The sequence below is a fragment of the Aegilops tauschii genome, chromosome 1 (assembly GCF_002575655.3).
Source record: "Aegilops tauschii subsp. strangulata cultivar AL8/78 chromosome 1, Aet v6.0, whole genome shotgun sequence".
NCBI classification, from domain to species: domain Eukaryota; kingdom Viridiplantae; phylum Streptophyta; class Magnoliopsida; order Poales; family Poaceae; genus Aegilops; species Aegilops tauschii.
The window spans coordinates 2,928,742-2,949,414 of NC_053035.3; the positions used below are offsets into that span (position 1 = coordinate 2,928,742).

Genomic DNA, 20,673 nt, shown 5'->3' on the forward strand with positions numbered 1-20,673 from the left:
CGGTCTTAGTTCGTGAGTGCCTCCCGAAGGGCTGTCCGTGTGACCGTCCGAGTTTCGAAGGTCCTCCCGAAGGGCTGTCCGAGTGACCGTTCGAGTTTCGAAGGTCCTCCCGAAGGGCTGTCCGCGACACCGTCCGGGGGGGCTGTTCGACCGCCTCCCGGAGGGCTGTCTGAGGAGCAGATGAGGGTACACATCCTCGCGGTTGGGAGGTTGTAAATCCTAGCTGCGGGGATCTGCACCGCCGATCGTCATCGACTCTACTTCCCGCTGCGCTACGAGTCGGTAACGAAAAAAGATCAAACCATGTATGCAGTCTCCATAGTGGTCCTGGGCTGGTGCGTAGGTCGGAAATTTTTTGTTTTCTGCTGCGTTCCCCTACAGTGGCATCAAGAGCCGTGCTATGCGTAGATGCAGGTTTCGATCTAGAATACATGGAGATGTATGGGTATTGCATAATATAATTAGGTAGTAGATGAGATCTATTGCTGAAAATTATTTATGCGGGTGACAGATGAAATCTGTTACCCGAGGTTCTTGTTGCTTCCCTAGAATTTGCGTTTGCTCAATCTCGAGACAGCATGGTGGAATTTGACAAAGTTCTGGCAATCCGTGATCCTGATTGATCATGGAAGTGCTATCAGTTCTTTGGGTTCTGCCGTAGTCAAAAGAAAGATGAAATTCGCAGATGAAAGGGCATTGCAGATATGATCTGCACGGGGGTCATGCGTATGACGAAGTTTAGTATGGGGCTCGAGATTTAATTATCCCGTGTTTCATACACCCCGAGATGTTAATCTAGCAACCTGAATAATCATACTTGATGATAAAACGTTGGTAGCTGCGGTTTAAGTCAAAACCTTAGAAGCCACGTAAAATAAAATTTTGCATAAACCTATTAGAGGCGTCTAACTTGGTTTTGCAGGATGTGCATGTGATGTGGTATAGCAGTGCTCATACTAATTCGATTATGTATGAGATGACTATATGATGTAATTTGATTAACATGACCTACGTGTCATGATTCGGCATGATGGCTGGAGCCATATGATTGCATTTTAATGACCTGTGTGTCAACCTTGTTGTAATGCATTATTTTATTAGCTATAGAGATAGCAATAATATCTGGTGCATCGACAAGGTGGTGGCAATCTTCGTGAAGGTGACCACCGACGCGAATGCCGAAGACGAAGAAATGAAATACTTCTCCGTCAGAAAGGGCTATACCATATCATGCTATTATGAATTGCCTGAGATGTTTATCCCTTATGATGCACCCTTCTTGATTGCGCGGTAGTCGCTTTTATTAGGGTGATCTCTCACTTAAAATATCAAGTAGTTAGTGTTCTCCCAAGTGTAGCACCGTCACGGCACCTATCTTTTCGGGGTGCGCCATGGATGCATGGGTACGAACGATTAGAGAAGTGTGAGGCGGGTGAGGTCAGACCTCGCAGCAAGATCACTTGGTTGTCTTGACGTTCATGGCAGGATCGTCCTGAGCTCGGAACACACGCATCGAAAGATGAGCAAGAGTCACATAGAGATGTGATCGGCAAGTTGGCCTACCGATTAAAATTCCCGTTATGAGATGATGATTCTATGGCGATGAATTGAAGTCTGGATCTTGTATCACTCAAAATTAATTGTGAGAGATATTGATTTGAGTGGGAGCGCACTGTTGAATTAACATGTTTAATTCTCAGTGCAATTAATTATGAACAGTGTCTAAGTGTTTCTTGCAAAATAGTTGTAGAATAATGGCTCGCGTTTCCACCTTCCCTATTAAAATTGAATAACTGTTAAATATCTGGTTAAAACTTTACGATTGGTAACGTAATATGAGGATTGTCCTCAAAAGTGCCGAGAAGGACTTTGTCCTATCGCATGCTTTCCGTATCCTCCCGCTAAAGCTATGGATCATGTGACTCTCGTCCTTCAATCCAAAAGCTATAATTCCGTTTCAGTCAAGTGCAATATGTTTGCTTCCATGAAACCCAAACTTCGAAAGTTGGGATAGTTATATGATATTCATGGAACTGAAAATTATTTTCAGATACAAACAAAGCAATGTTTGTTTGCAAGTATTAGTAAAAGTGTTTACTATGCATTTGACTGTTGGGAAAGGGATCCAGAAGAACGCCTATCATATAATGAAAGGTGAATAAAACAACAACTTAAAGAGAAAGGAAGTGTCCAAAGGGTGTTAGTATGACTTACACGCCTAGGTAGTCCGGGGCTAACGCCACTCTTAAGTTGGGTGCTTCTTTTGCGAGTAGGAGAAATACTAAAAGTTAAACTGTTAGAAGTAAAAAGGCAGAAAGAAAGATGACTGGAATATCCAGCTCATGTATGAATGTCATACAAGTTTTTGTTGTATAGTAGGCTGGTCAAAGATATAGTTCTTGGGAATTCTGGTTAAACATGTTAATCACTAATTCTTGGGTATTGTGAGTTAATCACAAAGATACCCGCTCGATTGCATTCAATTGCGAATCACTGTAAGAGCTACTGTGGCCTAAAAAGACTAGCCAGAAATGAGGTTAAGGTATACACAGGGAACATAGTAAATGTTACTATACCTTCCATCGGTGTATTGCCATCTGTATTTATTTTCATAATTCATTTAGAGTTTTACAAACTCTATCCCATTGCATAAGATATCTTGCAAGAAGGTTGTTCATAAGAGAACTTTTTATGTTCGATGTTATGAATAACACAAGGGCCATACTTTCATTATGAATGAGATGTATGTTATGAATATTGATAATAATACAATACCTCTGGGTTTACTTTCATAATTCATTTTAGAGTTTCATACACTCTAGCCCATTGCACAATGTTTGTTGCAAAAGAGTTGTTCATAAAAACAACAATTGTTGTTAAGTATTATGAATAACATAAGGGCCATACTTCCATCATCGATGGGACGTATGTTATGAATATTGAGGGTAATATGATACATCCATGACACTGACGCTAAATGTCGCAAGACTAAAAGAATACCACACAAGTGTGGCACTACATTTGGTCACATTTGAGAAACCCGCATGGAAAATTCCATTATGATGGATTTTGAAGTCTTTTTGATTTTGAATCATCTGACACTTGCAACTTTCCTCCGAAAAGTGAAGTGACTAAAATACCGTTCACAGGCCATAAGGAACGAACAACAAACTTATTAGTGATCATACATTTGATGTGTGTAGTTCGATAAGTGTTGTTAGTGGTGGATTTATTTATCTGCAGAAATGACTCAAGTAGATATGTGGATATTTACTTGATGAGACGTAAGTCTGGATCTTTTGAAATCATTCAAAAGGTTCTCAAAAATAAAGTAGAAGTTATTGTAACAAGAAAATTATGCTTCTGCAATTTGATTGCACAAAGGAATATTTGAGTTACATGTTTAGCGAATGTCTGATGAGTTGTGAAAGGGGTTTCATAACTTGCACCTCCCGGAACACCACTGCAAGTGGAAAGTCCGTGGAGATGTAATCAAACCATTTATGACATGCTAAGGTCAAAGATGACATAAATAAATTTGCCATTATCCCTTTTAAAGTGATGCTTTAGAGACTGCGGCTTTTACACTGAAAAGAGCTACATCGGGTCTGTTGAAATGAAGCCATGGTATGGTACGCCCAACCATGTTGTATCTTTTCTTAACATTTGGAATATGGGGCTTGTGTAAAAGGTTACAAACCTATTCCAAATCAGACAAGTGCTACTTTGTAGGTTATCCCAAGTCATTGGGTATTCCTCCCTCACTATACCGAGGCAAATAGGTTTGCCACAAAGAACGGTATGCTTTAAAAGAGAATGGTTCTTTCTAAAAGGTGAGTGGGAGAATAGCGCAACTCGACAAGATAAACAGTATCTTCATCAGATCAAAGGAAAGAGACCTTGGAAGTAATTCCAGAGTTTCCTACTGCGACTGATACGGAAGTCTCTACAATAAAATGTATGAACTTCGGTCGAACTTGCAGCTGAACCACGTAGGCAAGGCTCGTGCAAACCTCTCAGGTGCGCAAACGAGATATTGTTGTTAGACAACATTATACCTACGATACACAAGGAAGCGTTGATGGGCCCTGACTCCGGAATTGGCTAAATGCCAATACAACCCGAGTTAGTTTCCATATAAGTGATTCAAGATTAAAACCTTGATACACCTTTCGGCAGACTTAGAGTCTAACGAATATTTATGGAACTTAAAACTGATACGGATAAAATGTTTTATCCATAAAGCTCGACTTGTTGAAATAACAAGTTCAAGAGTTGACTACGATGAGGTTGTTTTCATCGTAGCGATGCTTAAAGTCGGTTCGGGTTGAACTAGCAATTATTACATATTTCAATCATGAGATATGAAACATGGATGATAAAAGCATTTCCATCTGATGGAAATGAAAGCTAGGACTTGTATATGATACAGTCCAAAGTAATTTGTCGATCCAGAGGATGCTAGTAGGTATGCAAACTTCAGAGTTCCAGCAATGGACAGAAGAGAGCAAAATGGAGTTGGAATCTTCGTGTTTTGATGAAATGGTCAAAGGGGTTTTGACTTCATCAATGGGTAACGAAGATGCTTGTAATTCAAGAAAGTAAGTGGGAGCGTAATAATATTTCTAAAAACCTTATGTGCTTGGCACATTGGTAATTGGAAATAAATTTCTTGACACGAATTAGGACTTCATTTGAAAATAGTTTTTCGATGAAGTGCTTAGGCTAAATAGCCTCAATATTAGGCATGATGATCTATGGAGATAGATTTACCTAATGGGGCTAAGCAATGAATACATATTGACAAGATGCTAAAACCTTTTAGCATTTAAAACGCCAAGGAGTGATTCTTGCCAAAGTCACATGGAAGGAGTTTTTGCAAGACTCGGTGTCCCAAAACACTGATGAGTAAAATACATGATGCAGATTCCACACACTTTTGTGTTTGGATTAATCATGTATTCCATGGTATGTAAAACAACCAGATATGTCCAATACTCCCAAGGTGTTGCGAGTATGGATACTAAAGTGATCAAAGTACTGATCGTGGGACAACAGTGAAAGATGTCATTGAGTACTAGAGTAAGTACTGATGATATGTTTTCTTACAAGCGGAGATCATGAAGAGTTCGTTGTAAAATGTTACATCGATAGTCTTCATCTTTTCACCGTGCGATTTTCGATTTAAGTTAAGGGTTTTGTGTAACACACAATGTGGTGGCACAGTTAGTTGGAATTTGTTCAAACTAGTTACTGTGGCGAATTCTATAACAAGGGCTAAGTATGTTGACGCTTTAGAAGCGACAAAGAAGATGTTGAATCATATAGTTCATTCATGAACTTAGTATAGTTCCCAGATGGCTTTTGACAATGGGACACTACTGCAGGTAGTTGCTCCATAACTCAGTCTGAGGAATCCAGGTTCGACCTGTGATTCACATACATACAAAGCCAAGTCCACACAAAATATGAATTTTGTGAAAACGTGAAAACGCGAGGACATACAAAGATACACACGGAACTGAAGTCGTCAGATCCGTTGGACATCAGGCTATACCACAAGCGAAGCATATTTACACCGGTGTTCCACAGGTGTGAAGTGCATTAGCATAAGGTAGATTATTGACTCTAGTGCAAGTGGGAGTCTGTAGGAGATATGCCCTAGAGGCAATAATAAATGATATTATTTATCTCCGAGTTCATAATTATGTTTATGTTCCATGCTATAACTGCAATGATTCTCGAGTCTGCAATATCCACGAGGCTCGGAGGAAGACTCAAATGCACGTGTGGAATAATAAACGGTAAAGAGTATTCCTAGTCTGGCCTCTAAGACTAGCTCAAGTGTTGCATGATGATTCTGTTTTCCTGGTCATGGGCATGTCTATGCCAGCAACTTTGAGGGCACAATGTTAAGAGAACATTTGTGTTGAATCGACCCGGATTGATGTTATGCTATGAGATTCATTCGTCACAAGTTTATTGGTACATAACACAGAGATGGTTAACGTTTGCATGATTCCTTAGACCATGAGAGTATCGAGTTTCTTCATGCTTGCTTCATGAACTTTGGGGTTTGTTAAACGTCATCCGTAAATGGGTGGCTATTACGGCGGCTTACGGGTTCATGGAAAAGTGTGTCAAGTAACTTGATAGCTCAAGATTGGGATTTGCTCCTCCGACGATGGAGAGATATCTCTGGGCCCTCTCGGTGTTACGGTATCCATCATCGTCTGGCCAGACACTTTGTGATTTGATCACGGGGATGCCGGAACACGATAACGAGAAAAGAGAACAATACCGGTAACGAGGTAACTAGCATAGTGGACAAGTTGTTGATCCACAGGAATGCCAACATGTCTCACCTCGGGTATTTGTAACATATCGCGAAGCAACAGGAATAGCACACGGCAACTGGAGGTTCACTCGAATATTTATTCGTGTGGGTATAGGGGTCAATATGGGTGTCCACGGCTCCGATGTTGATCATTGATCGGAAGGGGTTCCGGGTCATGTCTATACTTCACCGAACCTATAGGGTCACACGCTTAAGGGTCATCTATCTGCTGAATACTAGACAGGGAGTCTGAGAGAAAATCACCGAAAAAGTTTCGGACACCGAAAAGTTTCGGACAGCGGAATCGTACCGCAGAGAGAGGTCATCGGATAAGTTTCGATGATACCGAAAAGTTGTTTCGGGATACACCATTAAGTCAAATTGGTTTCGGCACATGCCTGATAATTCTTGGAGGATGCCAGAATCATTCTGGAAGCTTTTTGGAATTTTCTGAGATAAAAACCGGAAATGTTCCGGAGCTGCCGGAGCCACTTCAGATGCGTTTCGCAGATGAAAATCACTAAAACCGGAATTGTTTCGGAACGCGTTGAAAATCATTTTAGTGGGTACTGGAAATGTTCTTAGCCCACATAAATATTTTTAGTTCGATCAGACGCTGAAAAATGTCGTCGTGAATAGTGAAAATCAGCTTTATGGTTGCTTTATGGAAAGCCACCTTTTGGGGCTTTGCTCCAAAAGATCTTGGGGATGACATGGATGGATAGGAGCCATTTTTTGGGCCCCTCATGGGGGTGTGGCCGGCCACATGAGGTATCCCCCCTTGGGGACCCTCTTGTTCCTTGGTTTCACTCCTAGGTCCTTGTGGAAGGACTTCATTCATGTGCATTTTGGGTTTTTTGTGAAACTACCCTACCCCCTTGGGATTTCCTATAAATAGAGGTGGAGGGGCAGCCCTCCACATCCATCCCCTTGCTCTCATACACATGCCATGCATTATCTGGCTTCTTCTCTCCCTCCCACGAAAAGAGTTTCGTAGAGCCGTAAGGCTGTCTGGGTTCCGGCAGGAACTAGTTCTGGACGGCGAAGCCCTGCTGGATAGATGACACCGTATGTGTGCAACTCTATAGAGAGATCGTAGTTTCGGTCTTAGTTCGTGAGTGCCTCCCGAAGGGCTGTCCGTGTGACCGTCCGAGTTTCGAAGGTCCTCCCGAAGGGCTGTCCGAGTGACCGTTCGAGTTTCGAAGGTCCTCCCGAAGGGCTGTCCGCGACACCGTCCGGGGGGGCTGTTCGACCGCCTCCCGGAGGGCTGTCTGAGGAGCAGATGAGGGTACACATCCTCGCGGTTGGGAGGTTGTAAATCCTAGCTGCGGGGATCTGCACCGCCGATCGTCATCGACTCTACTTCCCGCTGCGCTACGAGTCGGTAACGAAAAAAGATCAAACCATGTATGCAGTCTCCATAGTGGTCCTGGGCTGGTGCGTAGGTCGGAAATTTTTTGTTTTCTGCTGCGTTCCCCTACAGTGGGGCGGCGGGGGGCCGGGGCGACGGGGCGGCGGGGGCGATGGGGCGGCGGGGGCGACGGCGCCGGGCGGCAGTGGCGACGGGGCGGGGGGGCCGGTGGGGCGGCGGGGTGGTGGGGCGACCGGGCGGCGGCGAGTGGTGGGGGCGGCGGCACGCGGCGGGCGGCGTCGGTGGGGTGGGAAGTGGTGGCGGGGCTCGGCGAGGAGAGAACAGAGTAACGGGGGGGGGGGGGGGGGGGGTACGGGCCATTAGGTAGTGTCCTCTTTGCCGTCCGCCACTCTCTGTCGTCCGCCCTTTTGCCTCTTTGCCGTCTGCTGGCAGACGGCAAAGAGGTGGGCCGTTATGTATTTTCCAAACGGGCGGGGGGTGGGGGCCACCTCTCTCTTTGCCGTCTGCTGGCGGACGGCAAAGAGCTCGCAGATGGCAAAGAGCTTCTTTGCCGTCTGCCATTTCTTTGCCGTCTGCTTTTGGGTAGCTGATGGCAAAGAGCTTCTTTGCCGTCAGCTAGCAGACGACAAAGAGCTGGCAGATGGAAAATTAGCTGATTCCAGTAGTGTGATACCATTGTCCGTTTTGTACACGAAGTGCATATAGTTTTTGCCGTAACCCTCTCAACTTTCTTGCAGATGCTATGTGGATGAAATGATGATACCATGCCAACTTTCAACCTTTTCAGAGTTCATTTGAAATGCTTTTCAATTTTAGGGTCTTGTAGCTCAAAATAATTAGTAAATGCATGAAAAATAACAAATGAAGTCAGAAAGGGTTTAAAATTGATGAGATGTGGCTTTGAATGGTGCATTTTGAACACACAAAAAGTCAGGAGTTCAAATAAGTTTTAAAAAATGAAATCCCTTTGTAACAGACGAGTTTCCGTATGAAATCCTGATACTTCAAAAGAGATTGTCCGTTTTGTACACGAAGTGCATCCAGTTTCTGCCGTAACCCTCTCAACTTTCTTGCACGTGCTATGTGGATGAAATGATGATACCATGCCAACTTTCAACCTTTTCAGAGTTCATTTGATATGCTTTTCAATTTTAGGGTCTTATAGCTCAAAATAATCAGTAAATGCATGAAAAATGGTGCATGAAAAATAACAAATAAAATAAATAAGTAATTAGAAACAATATAATATAAACTTTAATAAAATATATAAGTAGAAACAAAATAAAATAAACTTTAATAACATAAATAAAATTTATGAAACTAAAATTATCAAAGTATTTTCTATTCAAAACATTATAAGCAACCTCTAGTATAATTGAAACTAAAATTATATAAAATTGATGCAACTAAAATTATCGAAGTATTTTCTGTTCAAAATCATTGAAAGCAAAAATAATTTTCATTAAGAACTTTTTTTGTTAGAAACTTTAATAGCAAAAAGAATTATCATAAAGTAAAATAAATAAGTAATTAGAAACAAAAAAAATAAATAAAGAAAAGAAGAAAACAAAAAAACAGGGAAAAAGAAAAATTATGCCACCTACTGGGCCTCCACGGCCTGAATACGACTAGAAACCCATCCATGGGCCAGGATTCAGGCCCGCAGAAGGCCCAGTAGGCCCACAGGCATGTACAGAGAGGTTAGGCCCGTAAGCCTTATTTAGAGAGGAGCTCGACAGCTCAAGCGCACCGCACCTTATAAACAGGTGCGGCTCTCTCTCAGCTAGCGAGGTGGGACTAAACTCCCACCACCACGCCGCTATGCAAGGCCATTGGTCCCGGTTGGTGGCACGAACCGGCACCAATGCCCCCTTTGGTCCCGGTTCGTGGCACCAACCGGGACCAATGCCCCCCCTTTAGTCCCGGTTGGTGCCACCAACCGGGACCAAAGGCCGCCGCTTCCCGCCCTTTGGGCTGCTGAAAAGAGACCTTTCGTCCCGGTTGGTGGTGTTGGAAATATGCCCTAGAGGCAATAATAAAATGGTTATTATTATATTTCCTTGTTCATGATAATTGTCTATTGTTCATGCTATAATTGTGTTATCCGGAAATCGTAATACATGTGTGAATACATAGACCACAACATGTCCCTAGTGAGCCTCTAGTTGACTAGCTCGTTGATCAACAGATAGTCATGGTTTCCTGACTATGGACATTGGATGTCATTGATAACGGGATCACATCATTAGGAGAATGATGTGATGGACAAGACCCAATCCTAAGCATAGCACAAGATCGTGTAGTTCGTTTGCTAGAGCTTTTCCAAATATCAAGTATCATTTCCTTAGACCATGAGATTGTGCAACTCCCGGATACCATAGGAGTGCTTTGGGTGTGCCAAACGTCACAATGTAACTGGGTGGCTATAAAGGTGCACCGCGGGTATCTCCGAAAGTGTCTGTTGGGTCGGCACGAATCGAGATTGGGATTTGTCACTCCGTATGACGGAGAGGTATCTCTGGGCCCACTCGGTAATGCATCATCATAATGAGCTCAATGTGACCAAGTGTTTGGTCACGGGATCATGCATTACGGTACGAGTAAAGTGACTTGCCGGTAACGAGATTGAACAAGGTATTGGGATACCGACGATCGAATCTCGGGCAAGTAACGTACAGATTGACAAAGGGAATTGTATACGGGATTGATTGAATCCTCGACATCGTGGTTCATCCGATGAGATCATTGTGGAACATGTGGGAGCCAACATGGGTATCCAGATCCCGCTGTTGGTTATTGACCGGAGAGTCGTCACGGTCATGTCTGCATGTCTCCCGAACCCGTAGGGTCTACACACTTAAGGTTCGGTGACGCTAGAGTTGTAGAGATATTAGTATGCGGTTAACTGAAAGTTGTTCGGAGTCCCGGATGAGATCCCGGATGTCACGAGGAGTTCCGGAATGGTCCGGAGGTAAAGATTTATATATGGGAAGTCCTATTTTGGCCACCGGAAAATGTTCGGGATTTTTCGGTATTGTACCGGGAAGGTTCTAGAAGGTTCTGAAGTGGGGGCCACCTGCATGGGGGGACCCACATGAACGTGGGTAGTGGGGGCAAGGCCCCACACCCCTGGTCAAGGCGCACCAAGATCCCACCTTAGAAGGAATAAGATCATATCCCGAAGGGATAAGATCAAGATCCCTAAAAAAGGGGGATAACAATCGGTGGGGAAGGGAAATGATGGGATTTCTTTCCCCCACCTTTGCCAACGCCCCAATGGACTTCGAGGGCAAGAAACCAGCCCCCTCCACCCCTATATATAGTGGGGAGGCGCATGGGAGCCGTACCCCAAGCCCTGGCGCCTCCCTCCCTCCCGTGACACCTCTTCCTCCCCGCTTGCGCTTGGCGAAGCCCTGCCGGGATCCCGCTACTTCCACCACCACGCCGTCGTGCTGCTGGATCTCCATCAACTTCTCCTCCCCCCTTGCTGGATCAAGAAGGAGGAGACTTCCCCGCTCCGTACGTGTGTTAAACGCGGAGGTGCCGTCCGTTCGGCGCTAGGATCATCGATGATTTGGATCACGACGAGTACGACTCCATCAACCCCGTTCTCTTGAACGCTTCTGCGCGCGATTTACAAGGGTATGTAGATGAACTCCCCTCTCTCTCGTTGCTAGATGACTCCATAGATTGATCTTGGTGATACGTAGAAAATTTTAAATTTCTGCTACGATCACCAACAGTGGCATCATGAGCTAGGTCTATGCGTAGTTTCTATGCACGAGTAGAACACAAACTTGTTGTGGGCGTAGATGTTGTCAATTTTCTTGCCACTACTAGTCTTATCTTGTTTCGGCGGCATCATGGGATGAAGCGGCCCGGACCGACCTTACACGTACGCTTACGTGAGACAGGTTCCACCGACTGACATGCACTAGTTGCATAAGGTGGCTAGCGGGTGTCTGTCTCTCCCACTTTAGTCGAATCGGATTCGATGAAAAGGGTCCTTATGAAGGGTAAATAGAAGTTAGCATATCACGTTGTGGTTTTACGTAGGTAAGAAACGTTCTTGCTAGAAACCTATAGAAGCCACGTAAAAGCATGCAACAACAATTAGAGGACGTCTAACTTGTTTTTGCAGCATATGCCTTGTGATGTGATATGGCCAAAAGGATGTGATGAATGAAATATATGTGATGTATGAGATTGATCATGTTCTTGTAATAGGAATCACGACTTGCATGTCAATGAGTATGACAACCGGCAGGAGCCATAGGAGTTGTCTTTATTTTTTGTATGCCTGCGTGTCATTGAATAACGCCATGTAAATTACTTTACTTTATTGCTAAACACGTTAGCCATAGAAGTAGAAGTAATCGTTGGCGTGACAACTTCATGAAGACACGATGATGGAGATCATGATGATGGAGATCATGGTGTCATGCCGGTGACGAAGATGATCATGGCGCCCCGAAGATGGAGATGAAAGGAGCAATATGATACTGGCCATATCATGTCACTATTTGATTGCATGTGATGTTTATCATGTTTTACATCTTATTTGCTTAGAACGACGGTAGCTTAAATAAGATGATCCCTCGCAATAATTTCAAGAAAGTGTTCCCCCTAACTGTGCACCGTTGCGAAGGTTCGTTGTTTCGAAGCACCACGTGATGATCGGGTGTGATAGATTCTAACGTTCGAATACAACGGGTGTAAGCCAGATTTACACACGCAATACACTTAGGTTGACTTGACGAGCCTAGCATGTACAGACATGGCCTCGGAACACGGAAGAGCGAAAGGTCGAGCATGAGTCGTATAGAAGATACGATCAACATGAAGATGTTCACCGATGTTGACTAGTCCGTCTCACGTGATGATCGGACACGGCCTAGTTGACTCGGATCATGTTTCACTTAGATGACTAGAGGGATGTCTATCTGAGTGGGAGTTCATTGAATAATTTTATTAGATGAACTTAATTATCATGAACTTAGTCTAAAATCTTTACAATATGTCTTGTAGATCAAATGGCCCACGCTAATGTTGCCCTCAACTTCAACGCGTTCCTAGAGAAAACCAAACTGAAAGATGATGGCAGCAACTATACGGACTGTGTCCGGAACCTGAGGATCATCTTCATTGCTGGGAAGAAAGATTATGTCCTAGAAGCACCGCTAGGTGACGCACCCATCCTAGAGAACCAAGACGTTATGAACGCTTGGCAGCAGGGTGCTGATGATTACTCCCTCGTTCAGTGCGGCATGCTTTGCAGCTTAGAACCGGGGCTCCAAAAGCGTTTTCAGCAACACGGAGCATATGAGATGTTCGAAGAGCTGAAAACGGTTTTCCAAGCTCATGCCCGGGTCGAGAGATATGAAGTCTCCGGCAATTTCTTCAGTTGTAAGATGGAGGAAAATAGTTCTGTCAGTGAGCACATACTCAAAATGTCTGGGTTACACAACCGCTTGACTCAGCTGGGAGTTAATCTCCTGGATGACGCGGTCATTGACAGAATCCTTCAGTCGCTTCCACCGAGCTACAAGAGCTTTGTGATGAACTTCAATATGCAGGGGATGGAAAAGACCATTCCTGAGGTATATTCAATGCTGAAATCAGCGGAGGTGGAGATCAAAAAGGAACATCAAGTGTTGATGGTGAATAAAACCACTAAGTTCAAGAAAGGCAAGGGTAAGAAGAACTTCAAGAAGGACGGCAAGGGAGTTGCCGCGCCCGGTAAGCCAGTTGCCGGGAAGAAGCCAAAGAATGGACCCAAGCCTGAGACTGAGTGCTTTTATTGCAAGGGAAGTGGTCACTGGAAGCGGAACTGCCCCAAGTACTTGGCGGACAAGAAGGCCGGCAACACCAAAGGTATATGTGATATACATGTTATTGATGTGTACCTTACCAGCACTCGTAGGAGCTCCTGGGTATTTGATACCGGTGCGGTTGCTCATATTTGCAACTCAAAGCAGGAGCTGCGGAACAAACGGAGACTGGCAAAGGACGAGGTGACGATGCGCGTCGGGAATGGTTCCAAGGTCGATGTGATCGCCGTCGGCACGCTACCTCTACATTTACCTACAAGATTAGTTTTAAACCTCAATAATTGTTATTTAGTGCCAGCTTTGAGCATGAACGTTGTATCAGGATCTCGTTTAATTCGAGATGGCTACTCATTTCAATCCAAGAATAATGGTTGTTCTATTTCTATGAGAGATATGTTTTATGGTCATGCCCCGCTGGTTAATGGTTTATTCTTAATGAATCTCGAACGTAGTGTTACACATATTCATAGTGTGAATACCAAAAGATGTAAGGTTGATAATGATAGTCCCACATACTTGTGGCACTGCCGTCTTGGTCACATTGGTGTCAAACGCATGAAGAAGCTCCATGCAGATGGACTTTTGGAGTCTCTTGATTACGAATCATTTGACACGTGCGAACCATGCCTCATCGGTAAGATGACCAAGACTCCGTTCTCCAGAACAATGGAGCGAGCAACCAACTTATTGGAAATCATACATACTGATGTGTGCGGTCCAATGAGTGTTGAAGCTCGCGGTGGCTATCGTTATGTTCTCACTCTCACTGATGACTTGAGTAGATATGGGTATGTCTACCTAATGAAATACAAGTCTGAGACCTTTGAAAAGTTCAAGGAATTTCAGAGTGAGGTTGAGAATCAACGTGACAGAAAAATAAAGTTCTTACGATTAGATCGTGGAGGGGAATATTTGAGTCACGAATTTGGCACACACTTAAGGAAATGTGGAATAGTTTCACAACTCACGCCACCTGGAACACCTCAGCGAAATGGTGTGTCCGAACATCGTAATCGCACTCTATTGGATATGGTGCGATCTATGATGTCTCTTACCGATCTACCGCTCTCATTTTGGGGCTATGCTTTAGAGACTGCCGCATTCACTTTAAATAGGGCTCCGTCGAAATCCGTTGAGACGACACCGTATGAATTATGGTTTGGGAAGAAACCTAAGCTATCGTTTCTAAAAGTTTGGGGATGCGATGCTTATGTCAAGAAACTTCAACCTGAAAAGCTCGAACCCAAGTCGGAAAAATGCGTCTTCATAGGATACCCTAAGGAAACCATTGGGTATACCTTCTACCTCAGATCCGAAGGCAAGATCTTTGTTGCCAAGAACGGGTCCTTTCTGGAGAAAGAGTTTCTCTCGAAAGAAGTAAGTGGGAGGAAAGTGGAAATTGATGAAGTACTACCTCTTGAACCGGAAAGTAGCCCAGCTCAGGAAGATGTTCCTGTGGTGCCTACACCGACTAGAGAGGAAGTTAATGATGATGATGATCAAGGTACTTCGGATCAAGCTCCTACTGAACTTCGTGGGTCCACAAGGACACGTTCTGCGCCAGAGTGGTATGGCAACCCTGTCCTGGAAATCATGTTGTTAGACAACGGTGAACCTTCGAACTATGAAGAAGCAATGGCGGGCCCAGATTCCAACAAATGGCTTGAAGCCATGCAATCCGAGATAGGATCCATGTATGAAAACAAAGTGTGGACTTTGACAGACTTGCCCGATGATCGGCGAGCGATAGAAAACAAATGGATCTTTAAGAAGAAGACGGACGCGGATGGTAATGTTACCATCTATAAAGCTCGACTTGTCGCTAAGGGTTATCGACAAGTTCAAGGGGTTGACTACGATGAGACTTTCTCACCCGTAGCGAAGCTGAAGTCCGTCCGAATCATGTTAGCAATTGCCGCATACTATGATTATGAGATATGGCAAATGGACGTCAAAACGGCATTCCTTAACAGCTTTCTTAAGGAAGAATTGTATATGATGTAGCCGGAAGGTTTTGTCGATCCTAAGAATACTAACAAGGTATGCAAGCTCCAGCGCTCCATCTATGGGCTGGTGCAAGCATCTCGGAGTTGGAACATTCGATTTGATGAGATGATCAAAGCATTTGGGTTTACACAGACTTATGGAGAAGCCTGTGTTTACAAGAAAGTGAGTGGGAGCTCTGTAGCATTTCTCATATTATATGTGGATGACATACTGTTGATGGGAAATGATATAGAATTCTTGGGAAGCATAAAGGCCTACTTGAACAAGCGTTTTTCAATGAAGGACCTTGGAGAAGCTGCTTATATATTAGGCATCAAGATCTATAGAGATAGATCAAAAAGCCTCATTGGTCTTTCACAAAGTACGTACCTTGACAAGATATTGAAGAGGACTAAGGATATGTTTCTCGTTTATGGAGGTGACGAAGAGCTCGTCGTAAAGGGTTACGTCGATGCTAGTTTCGACACAGATCTGGATGACTCTAGGTCACAAACCGGATAGGTGTATATTTTGAATGGTGGGGCAGTAAGCTGGTGCAGTTGGAAGCAAAGCGTTGTGGCGGGATCTACATGTGAAGCGGAATACATGGCGGCCTCAGAGGCAGCACAAGAAGCAATCTGGGTGAAGGAGTTCATTACCGACCTAGGAGTTATTCCCAATGCGTCGGGCCCGAAGACTCTCTTCTGTGACAAGACTGGAGCTATTGCCCTTGCCAAGGTGCCCAGGTTTCACAGGAAGACCAGGCATATCAAGCGTCACTTCAACTCCATTCGTGAAAATGTTCAAAATGGAGACATAGATATTTGTAAAGTACATATGGACCTGAATGTAGCAAATCCGTTGACTAAACCTCTCCCTAGAGCAAAACATGATCAACACCAGAACTTTGTGGGTGTTCGATTCATCACAATGTAACTAGATTATTGACTCTAGTGCAAGTGGGATACTGTTGGAAATATGCCCTAGAGGCAATAATAAAATGGTTATTATTATATTTCCTTGTTCATGATAATTGTCTATTGTTCCTGCTATAATTGTGTTATCCGGAAATCATAATACATGTGTGAATACATAGACCACAACATGTCCCTAGTGAGCCTCTAGTTGACCAGCCCGTTGATCAACAGATAGTCATGGTTTCCTGACTATGGACATTGGATGTCATTGATAACGGGATCACATCATTAGGAGAATGAATGATTCGATCAAACACTTGTGAAAATTTTCAGTTTTCATCGCCAGTTGCCTCCCCCGCCGTCAGGCTGCTCCACCTCGCCGTCTACGCCGCCGCCAACGCCGTCGCCTCCCCGAGCCCGCGCCCTCCTCGTCGCCGGCATCCCTGAGCCCGCCGTCCTCCTCGTCCCCGTCGCCGCGTGCCTCCCCGAGCCCACCCCTCCACGTCCCTGTCGCCGCCTGCCGTCGCGAGACCGCCATCCCCGTCACCGCGTGCCGCCCCGAGCCCGCCGTCCTCGTCGCTGGACTCCTGCCATCGCTGCCCCCCTCAAAGTGAGCCCCCCCTTTCCCATGGCCCCGGTCGAGCGCCGATCTTGCGCCCGAGTGCCCCTTGCTCTCTGCCGCCCCTGCTCCATGGTCGCCGCCGGCCCCGACGCATTGAAGAGCAGAAGGAGAGGAGAAGGAGAGGAGAGGAGAAGGAGTGGAGCAGCAGCAAGACGCCGTCCAATTTTCTGATTTTTTTTACAGATATGAACCGTGCATATAGAGGGTGTTTGATCAAATGCTAGATGGCTTTGGGCATTTTTAGAATTTACGATATTTTTAGAATGTGCTAAATATGTCAAAAAATGTTTTTTTGTTCATATACAGAAAGTTTTTATATATGACTATGGATATATGAGCAATGATGATCCATGGATGTATGCATTGATATATATGAGAAACGATGTTCATAGAATATTTGCCAAGTATATATGTATTTTTGTTCATAGCATTGTTTTCCATTTATATATGTATGTGGCTATAGATGGATATATATGAGAAATGATGATCCATGGAAAAGTTTTATATATGCAAAAGTTACATTTTTAAAAAAGTTTTATATATCTAGCTAGGAAAGGAAGAATAAGAAAAAGAAGGAGAGGAAAAAGGAAAATAAGAAGAGGAAGAAAGGAGAAGAAGAGGAGAGGAAGAAGAGGAGAAATAAATAAGAAGAGGAAAAAAGAAGAAAAAGAAGAGGAGAAGAAGAAAGGAATAGAAGAGAAGAAGAAAAAATAGAAAAAATTCTATTTTTTCTTCTTCTCTCCTCTATTCCTTTCTTCTTCTCCTCTTTTTTTCTTCTTTTTTTTCTTCGATCTTCTCCTCTATTCCTTTCTTCTTATCCTCTTTTTATTTCTTCTTCGTTTTCTTATGTTTTATCGGGTCTGTCGTCGTCGATATACCCCTCTCCCGATAACTTGAACACGAGGGGGGGTCAATATACCCCCTCCCTGATAATATTATTTTCCCATGTACGTATGTCGTCGTTGTCGATATAACCCCCTCCTGATAACTTCAACACGTGGGGGGGTCGATATACCCCCTCCCCGATAACATTATTTTCCCATGTATGTATGTCGTTGTTGTCGATATATATAACTCCCTCCCAGATAACTTCGACATGATGGGCGGTCGATATTTATACCCCCTCTCAACCGTGATAACTTATACCACGGGAGCACCCCCCGGCCCTCTCGCTCGACCAAAACTCTCGAGGACACCCAAACCCTAGAAAAAACGATGTCGGTCTCCTACCCCCTCCCGCGGCGCCCCTACCCTTGAAGTGTTACCGAGGCCACCCCAAACCCGGAATAAGCTAGGTCTACGTTTGCACTAATATATCCACCTGCTGTCATGTTTGTGTAATAATTGCCATGTTGTAATATTTGCAGAAACAATGGAGCACGGACGAGACGAGCAAGCAGAAGATGTCTTGGGGGACATAATCTTAGTCGGAGGTGATATCTTGTCGTATCTTGACGACAATGATGGTCTGGAAGAACAGGGTGAAGAAGCAGGCTATGGTGAACGAAGAGTGGACGAGGAAAGACATGATTATGATGGCTCCGGTGACCCAATGCTGGTGCAAGAAGGAGCCCGTGGTGACGGCTCCGGTGACCGAACAGAGTCCGGCCAGGTAAATATATTAGTTAGGCCTGTGCTGACTAGCTAATTGATGCATTCATTGTTTTGGTATGTACACATATTAATTAACACTCGTCTTTCATCTTTTTTCTAGCCCTCCGGATCGAGCACAACTTCGGTAAAGATACGAGGCCCGAAGAGAAAGTTGCACTCGGATGAAAGGTTTGAGATCACAGCAATCGCGCGCGACGGCCACCTGATTGAACCCATCCGGACAAAGGATGCATTTGCTACTCAGTGCGGGGTTCTAGTTAGGGACAAGATCCCGATCAGCATCCAGCAATGGTATAAGCCTAAGAAGGAAGACCCTGAGGTGTCTTATGTCAATGATATGCAGAAAGATGATCTTCGGACTGAGCTGAAGGCAAATTTCACCCTACTGCCAGAGGAGGATCCGGAGAGGCTAGTTAAAGAGCAATTAATCAAGTCTCATGCTCTTAAGAAGATGGCAGACCTATTCAGGAGGTGGAAGAATGAGCTGAAAACGTTTGTCGACAAAGAAGAGACACCAGAATTAATCGGCTGGTATGAGAAGATCAGAGATCACTGGCCCGCATTTGTGGCCCACAAGACATCGGAAAAGAGTAAGAAGATGTCAGTGACAAACAAGAAGAATGCTGTGAAGAAGAAGCTTCACCATCACACGGGGTCAGGTGGCTACCTCAAAGCCCAGCCTAAGTGGGCCAAGGCTGAGAATGATCTGCTTGAAAAAGGGATCGAACCACAGACAATTAACTGGACAGACCATTGCCGGACTTGGTTCTTCGGGGCTGGCGGAACATTGGACCCTGTATCAGGGAGGTGCGTTTGGACGAACGAGCTTTTGAGAATACCAGTCAAGAAGATTCAGCAATATATCGATGCAGCGCAGGAAGGGACGTTCGTTCTAGACAGCGAGAACGACGAGCTCACAATGGCCTTCGGGAATCCTGAGCACCCTTGACGGACACGAGGCATGCCAGGCTCCGTTCCGTGGAAGGCTGGTTTTCCGGACGCAGGCGGTTACAAAAGCCAGGAGAGGAGGAAAAAAATGGAGCAGACCCAAATTCAGAAGTTGCACGAAAGGGTTCAAGCGCTAGAGGAACGAGACGGCAATCGACATGCCGAAACTACCCCCGAAGCTACCCCGCCATCTCAGTGGAGAAGCAGCGTGGCTTCCACCGAGCTGCTTCAGCCGGAGCATGTCTTGACGGCTCCTGCTAGCTACCCCGTGGATGCTATCACGGAGTCTCAACATTGCCACCTTATGGCAGAATGGCAGAACTTCAAAGTCAAGGCGGCTGTTGGCTCTGTTTTACCTCCTGAACCCGGCGCAACCTGCCACTGCCGGCCGATTCCAGAAGGATATGCTAGGGTGATGGTGGATCAAAAAACGGAGGTATTTGAGGACCTCCAGCTTGACCACCCTACCGGTGAAGGGGAGACTCGGCTGGGTTTAGCTCTGAAGACTCCGTCAGTGATCAAAGGTTAAAAGAACGACGAGCTAGGAAAAAAATTGCCCAGCTCGGTGAAAAAGCGAACCAATCGTGCCCCCCGCTCAAGGTGTCTAAAGACATCGTGGCTAATGATCCGAGGATGGTGGACGGTTATAGCAATCTTGGAGATTACCTGCCCGACGATGTACATTATGAAATCATGGAGGTGGACGAACACAAATACCATTACGGGAAGCCTCTCGTCAAAGATGAAAGATCTCTAACAACGATGATGCGAAGATTACATGATTGGTACATGAAAACCTGTAGAGAGTCTGATGGGATGAAGACTTTGACGCTGAGAGTTAAACTGGAGCATGACCTCGTTGGAATTGAACTGCTGAATGTTCCATTTGAGGAGTTCTTCCAGTTTTTCAATCAAAAGGCCCTCGATAAATCAACGATCACTTGCTATTGTCTGTAAGTAGTACTACTTCTGTCATTAAGTCTCTCTATATAGGTCAGCTCTTTCATTGCATGTATTTATAATTATCCTCACTATATTATGCAGAT

General features: G+C 44.7%; 1 pseudogene; it reads left to right on the top strand.

The window, feature by feature from the left end:
- Window positions 1-17,826: 17,826 nt before the first annotated feature.
- On the top strand, window positions 17,827-20,156 carry LOC141025524 (uncharacterized; annotated as a pseudogene).
- Window positions 20,157-20,673: the final 517 nt, after the last annotated feature.